This window comes from Thamnophis sirtalis, unplaced genomic scaffold, assembly GCF_051295495.1.
Source record: "Thamnophis sirtalis isolate CommonGarterSnake01/CBP01778 unplaced genomic scaffold, rThaSir2_p1.2 scaffold_12, whole genome shotgun sequence".
NCBI lineage: Eukaryota > Metazoa > Chordata > Lepidosauria > Squamata > Natricidae > Thamnophis > Thamnophis sirtalis.
In genome coordinates, this window is record NW_028261392.1 from 1,990,935 (window position 1) to 1,998,260 (window position 7,326).

At 45.1% G+C, this 7,326-nt stretch overlaps 1 protein-coding gene across 1 annotated transcript in view; it reads right to left on the reverse strand.

Annotated features, from left to right (window-relative positions):
• Nucleotides 1–1,049, reverse strand: part of LOC148043233 (purine nucleoside phosphorylase LACC1-like) — a 40,301-nt gene extending 39,252 nt beyond the window's left edge. Inside the window, exon 1 of the mRNA XM_087726327.1 lies at nt 894–1,049. The gene's annotated coding sequence lies outside the window, so the exon portion shown is untranslated. The remainder of the gene's footprint in view (nt 1–893) is intronic.
• Between the last annotated feature and the right edge of the window lie 6,277 nt (nt 1,050–7,326).

Genomic DNA, 7,326 nt, shown 5'->3' on the forward strand with positions numbered 1-7,326 from the left:
CTCTCTCTCTCTCTCTCTCTCTCTCTCTCTCTCTCTCAGCTGAACTCAGAGCCATTGTTTTGCATAATAAAAAAACTGTCTAGCTAAGAAACTAAGAAGTGATTGTTGCGGATCTCGTGAAAGAGCTGAGCCTTCAAGTTTCTGCCTCCATCAACTTCCTCCTTAAAAGCTCGCTTTTGCAACTCAGTCCAAAGTTGTATGCCATTCAAGACCCCCGGAGGGTCCTTGGTGCTCCCTGAACTTGGTTGTTTTCTTGCACTGTTCTGCACTGATGATGTTACATAGTTGGGTCATGAAACGTCCGCAAGGAAACCACCAGGCTCAGAGAGCACCGAGGACCCCACAGATCTCCTCTTCCTCCTCATCTTCCTCTCTGCAAACTCTACTCCCTTTTAGCACTGATGCTGTTCCCTAGTTGGGTCATGAAACATCTGCATGAAAACAGGCTCAGATAACATTAAGGAGCCCACCGTCCTCCTCCTCCTCCCTTTCTCCTCCTCTTCCTCTCTGCAAACCCTACTCCCTTCTGGCACTGATGATGTTACCTAGTTGGGTCATGAGACGTCGCAAAAAAACAGCCAAGCACAGAGAACACCAAGGAGCCCACAGTTTTCCTCCCCATCTTACTCTCTGCAAACTCTACTCCCTTCTAACACGGATGCTGTTCCCTAGTTGGGTCATGAAACGTCCGCAAGAAAAGCAGCAGGTTTTTCTTCCTTTCAACCCCCAGCTGCAAACTTCTCCTTCCTCCGCGTGCAGGAGAGGTCGGGTCTCGCTGGCAAAGCCAGGGTCAGGAAGAAAACGGCTTTCTCTCCCCTCCCGGAGCCCAGGACTCAGCCAGAGACCCCCTCCCCAAGACCCGGAGTTTGCCCAGATGCCCCGGAGCCACTTACGGCGGAGAAAGACGCTGCAGGCCCCCGTGGGACTTTGCAAACCCTCGGCTGGCCGCTCCCGTGCAGCTCCGCAGCGCTTCCCCGCTTAAGAGGCGCGCTTGGCACGAAGGCGCTGACGTCACCCGCCCGGGGGGGAATTCCCACCTTGAGTCAAGGCGGGATTCCCCCGCCCGGCGCGGGACGACGGGCTGGCGGGGACCGGCGGGGACCGGCGGGTAGGTGCCGCAACGCAACAATAGACACAACGGCACAAAAGCCAGCCGGAGGCGCTCAGGGGCGTCTGGAGCTGGAAAGGGTCGGTGCAAAGGAAAAGGGGCCACGAGGAAAGCTTTGGCGAGGGGGGGGGTCTTGAAGATCCTGGCCTTGGCAGAAGCGGACGGGGGGGGGACACTCCGCAGGGAAGAGGGGTGGAAGGAAGCTGTTGCAACAGCCACGCCACTGTAGCCCCTTTTCAAAATAGACAGACAGACAGATAGCTAGATAGGCAGGCAGGCAGGGAGGGAGGGAGGGAGAGAAGAGAATGGAATGGAATGGAATAGAGCTGGAAGGGACACTGGAGATCTTCTAGTCCAACCCCCTGGGTTTCCGACAGACAAATACCATCTCTTGCAGGCCCCAGGAGTGGGGAGGGAATGGGGTTTTTGCACTATCCTTCCACTGCCACGCCCACCGAACCAGCAGTAAAAAAATTGAATTTCACCACTGGCTTGGGGTCTGCAAGAAATGTTCCCCCCCTCTCTCTCTCTGTGTGTGTGTATTTGTGTGTTTGTGTGTGTGTGTGTGTGTGTGTGTGTGTGTGTGTGAGAGAGAGAGAGGAGAGAGAGAGAGAGGAGAGAGAGAGAGGGAGAATTGGAAGGGACTTGGAGGTCTTCTAGTCCCCTGCTGGAGAGGGAGGGAGGGAGGGAGGGAGAGATAAAGGAGGGAAGAAAGGAAGGAAAGAAAGAAGGAAGAAAGGAGAAAGAAAGAAGGAAGGAAAGGAGGAAGGAAGAAAGAGAGAGAGAGAAAGGAAGGAAGGAAGGAAAATACCTTTGGGATAACCATGACCTGGATAATTGAGAACCTCCATGGACATTTCACTTAACAACTGTCTTGCTTAGCTATAGTAATTGAGGCTTAATTTGGTCGTACGTCGAGGACTGTCTTGTATGTGAATGCCACTCCTTGCCAATGAAAATCCCTTCTGCTTCAGGTATTTCCAAATCATTCCTTGGAACCACTTGAAAAATACACTTGGCAACAAATAAAGGCAAGGAAATAGTGAAGTGGAAGCAGACACCATCCAGTGGGAGCTCAAACATTCATCATCATTTACCCAGCAAGAAAATTCATCCCAATTAATCACGAACGGTAGATCTATCCGGTCAGGTTTTGTCTCTTTATAGCTTCAGTTATGTATTTTTTGTCTTTTCTCTCTCTTCTCTCCCTTTTGGAGACTTTTTCTGCTGATGGACAGAAAATAATAACAAAAATAAAATAAAATGCCTGACACTCTAATTTATTCCCAGCCTAAGAGGATGTTGTCAAAGTTGAGAAATAATGCAATAGAGGAATTATAATACTCTTAGGTCTCCTGGGAAGATATTCATCAGGTGGGCGGTTTGGATTTGGAAACTGGTTGGAGCTTCTGCTGTGAGCCAGGAGCTATTCGAGGTCAACAGATTGAAAACCTTATCTATCTCCTTGATAGGGTTCCACCCATTGCTTCTTGTTCTACCCTCAGGTGCCTTGGAGAATAGCTTGTCTCCCTCTTCTTTGGGGCAACCCCTGAGATATTGGAAGATTGCTATCCTGTCTCCCCTGGTCCTTCTTTTCATTAAACTAGACGTACCCAGTTCCTGCAACTGTTCTTCATAGGTTTTAGCCTCCAGTCCTATCATCCTTGTTGCTCTTCTCTGCACTCTTTCTAGAGTCTCCACATCTTTTTTACATTGTGGCGACCAAAACTGGATGCCGTATTCCAAGTGTGGCCTACAAGGCATCATAAAGTGGAATTAACACTTCACATGATCCTGAATTCTCTCCCTCTGTTTGTGCAGCCTAGAACTGTGTTGGCTTTTTTGGCAGCTGCTGCACACGGCTGGCTCCTATTTAAATGGTTGTCCACTAGGACTCCAAGATCCCTCCCACAGTTACTACTATTGAGCAAGGTACCACCTATACTGTCCCTGTGCATTTCCGTTTTTGTTGCCTAAATGTAGAACCTGACTCTTTGCACTCTTGAATTTCATTGTATTAGATAGTGCCCAATGTTCAAGTTTTGCCAAGATTGGAGCACTGCTGTTGTGCCATCCTTTAGTCCTTCTTTTCATTAAACTAGACACACCCAGTTCCTGCAACCGTCTTCACACGTTTTAGCCTCACTTAGCAAATATTGTAATCTTTTTTTCTCTTGGGGCAGATTCTCAGAGCATTAAATAGGCTTAATAAGTCTCAGGATCTACCAAAACCATCATTATACTAAAAAGGGAACTCTCCTTAAATCCGAGTCCTGGGGTTTAATGGTCTTGGAGATAAGGAATGGATTTGACAGCCTCCGCTGCACCCAGTTCCAAGTAGAAAACGAAACGCCATGCCAGCGCCAAGATATAAACGACAATGGCCAAGAGAGTTTAACGAGAAAAATGTTTACTTGGAAAAACGGTCCCGTGGAGTTCTGCAGGGCGCCCTTCCTGGAAAGAGAGTCTCACCGGGTAATCTTAATAGTTCAGGGCAGAGTAAAGGAGAGATAAATGTAGGTCAGTAGAACCTTGTTTACTAGAAAGTGACTTCAGCCTCATGGCTTCAAGCTAACTTTGGCAAACCGATGGCCTCACGCCTTTGCAGAGAATCTTACATCATCCTCGTCCTTTCAATGCAAGAATACGTCCTCAATTTACAACTCTTGGTTTAGTGACTGTTCGAACTTGCAATGGCAGTGAAAAGAGTGACTTCTGGCAGCTTTCCCACTAGAAGAGAAGAGAGTAGAAGAGTAGAATAGAAGAAAAGAGGAGGAGATTAGAATAGAAGAAAGTAGAAGAGAAGAGAGGAGGAGGAGAATAGAATAGAATATATAAAATGAATAGTAGAAGGGAGTAGAAGTGAAGAGAGTAGAAGAGAGGAGGAGTAGAATACAATAGAATAACAAGAGTTGGAAAGGACTTTGGAAAGTCTTCTAATCCAACCTCATGCTGAGGCAGGAAAAACTACACCACTTGGTTATCCAACCTCTTCTTAAAAACTTCCAGTGTTGCAGCATTCACAGCTTCTGGAGGCAGGTAGTTCCACTGGTTAATTGTTCTCACGGTCAGGAAGTTTCTCCTCAGTTCAGCTTCTCTCCTTGATGAGTTTCCATCTGTTATGTCTTGCTCTGCCTTCTGGTGCTTAGGAGAAGAGGTTGACTCCTCTTCTTTGTGGGAAGTACTGTTTGTTTATCTATCTATCTATCTATCTATCTATCTATCTATCTATCTATCTATCTATCTATCTATCTATCAATCTATCTATCATCTATCTATATCTATCTATCTATCTCTATCTATCTATCTCTAATCTATCTATCTATCTATCTATCTATCTATCTATCTATCTATCTATCTATCTATCTATCTATCTATCATTATCTATCATCTATCTATCTATCTATCTATCTATCTATCTATCTATCTATCTATCTATCTATCTATCTATCTATCTATCTATCTATCTATCATCTATCTATCTAAGTATCTATCTATCTATCTATCATCTATCTATCTATCTATCTATCTATCTATCTATCTAAGTATCTATCTATCTATCTATCTATCTATCTAAGTATCTATCTATCTATCATCTATCTATCTATCTATCTATCTATCTATCTATCTATCTATCTATCTATCTATCTATCTATCTATCTATCTAAGTATCTATCTATCTATCTATCTATCTATCTATCTATCTATCTATCTATCTATCTATCTATCTATCTACTTACTTACTTACTTACTTACTTATTAATTAGACTTATATAGCGCTTCATAGGGCTTTCAGCCCTCTCTAAGCGGTTTACAGAGTCAGCATATCGCCCCCAACAACAATCCGGGTTCTCATTTTACCCACCTCGGAAGGATGGGAGGCTGAGTCAACCTTGAGCCGGTGAGATTAGAACCGCTGAACTGCAGATAACAGTCAGCTGAAGTGGCCTGCAGTGCTGCACCCTAACCACTGCGCCACCCGCCACCTGTTGCGCCTTTCCCGCAGTCCCCTGATGATCCAAATTCAACCACTTGGCAACTGGCATGTACTTACGACGGTTGCGGCTTCCCCGGGGTCACGTGATTCCCCCTTCTCATGACCGCCAACTCCGTGGGGAAGCCCGATTCACTTAACAACCATGTCAGCAGCTTTACGGCTGCAGGATCCACTTAACACGGTGGCGAATGAGCTTGTGAAATGCGGCAAGTCACTTAACAACCGAAAATCTTTGTCTCCTCTGTGGTCATAAGTCAAGGGTTGCCCATAGCTTTTGCCACGGAGGGCTGGGAGGCGAAGGATACGAGGCATTTTGGTGCTTTGGACTTGAGTTCAGATCCTGAATGGAAACCGACAAATCTGTTTTTGAGCGGGAATCGGGGTTTCCCTTTCAAGATTTCGAGAGGTTTAAATATTTAACAAGCGCTTCAGTGCTTTGCAGGGGTGGCTGAGAAGATCAAAAATTCGTATTTGGAGGCGTGTTGGAAGGAAAATATCCTCCTGGGTTCAGTTCCAAGTGGGGGGGGAAAAAGAGACTGGAAACACGGAGGCTGCTTGGAATGATGGTTTAAAGGTGGACAGGGTCACGTGGCTTGAGCTCCTGAACAGAAAAAGGGGGGCTCATCAGATGCTTCCAGATGTTGGGAGAAGAAGAAAAAGAGGGGGGAAAAAGGGGGCTTGTTGAGAGTTCCTGGGGTTTTGGGGTTTTTATACTCTCTGTTCGGCCCCCACCTCTCTGCTTCCTGTTCCTGTGTAAGAAATGTATTCCGATTGGTTGCCAGACTCCCAGGGGCAGGGGGCAGGGGGGGGGGTCTTAGCTAACTTTATAAGTTGTGTGTCTTTTGAGTCCCAAGCTTGGCTGAGTTCCCAGATGCCACGTGGTGATTTTCCGTTGAAGGCTAATCCTACCTTTGTTATGTAGAGTAGACTAGCTCAGCATTTTTTTTTTAATGGCCCCTTGACAAAGGTGTGTGTGGGGGTATTAAGAGTGAGTCTGTTTGAACTGTGGGCTTCCTTGGTGCCCTCTGAGCTTCAGGGGTTTCCTTGCAGACGTTTCATGACCCAACTGGGGAACATCATCAGCGCTAGAAGGGAGTGGTGTTCGTGGAGGGAGGAGGAGGAAGGCTGTGGGCTCCTTGGTGCTCTCTGAACTTTGCCTGTTTTCTTGCAGACGTTTCATGACCCAGCTAAGGAACGTCAACAGTGCTAGAAGGGGAGGAGCGTTTGTAGAGAGGAAGAGGAGGAGAAGGAATTAAATTGCGGAGTCCTTTCTGCTCTCTTAGGTGGGTATTAAACCTTTCGTTATAATGAATAATGTGAAAAGAGTTGTTTCCACAGGAGGAACGCAAGCGCGTAGGATTTTAACTGAGTCTCATTTAAAAGGGGAGCTAAGAAATATAAAACTCAAAATTTGAGTCTTAAAACACCATTTTCCTTACCATAAATGTGAAGGCTCCATATTTCCACCTGCTCTCTGTACATAAATTCAGTCCTTCGCCATTTTCATCCCTCCATTTCAGCGATTAAGGAAGAATACACAGCAATCCTGCAGAGAAACAAAACCAGATTAACTGTGGAAACAGCAACTTTATTGCTTTGGCCTGGCGTTTTAGCTGGATGGATTGAACTGAAGTTCAAATTTTACACTAACCGATAACTCGGTTGGTATAAAAATTTCCTTTTTTATAATATGTCTTTTTCTATCTCGGGAGGGACTGCTTTCTCGTTTTTCTCCAAGGCCGTGATTCGGTGATACTTTGTGCATCTCAAGGGGTGCTTCAAAAATCTGGAAATCCAGATATATATTATATATTATTACTAATACTAAGTTTTCCAGCACAGTGAGGCCTTGCCAGCTGCTGTCGCAGACTTAGAGTCAAGTAATTTGAATATAATACAAAGAAGAATTTGCAAATTTACCGCCTTCTATTATCGGAACTGCAGTTTCTAAGAGAACAGAAAAACAGATGTAAATCAATTCAGAAAGCTTAGTGCTGAAGAATTTCTCTTGATTCCCCAAGAAATGTAATTTTTTTTCCTCCAGGATTTGGGGATCTGTAGCTTTTCCAGAAATTGTACTTATGTAAATAGTATGCAATCGTGCATGTGAGCATGATGTATAACATTTTACATTGTTTAGGTTGTTGTTTTAGATTTAAAAGAAAAAATAATATTACAGCGCGAACGAGTGAATAATGTAATTCATTTTAAATGGGAGCAA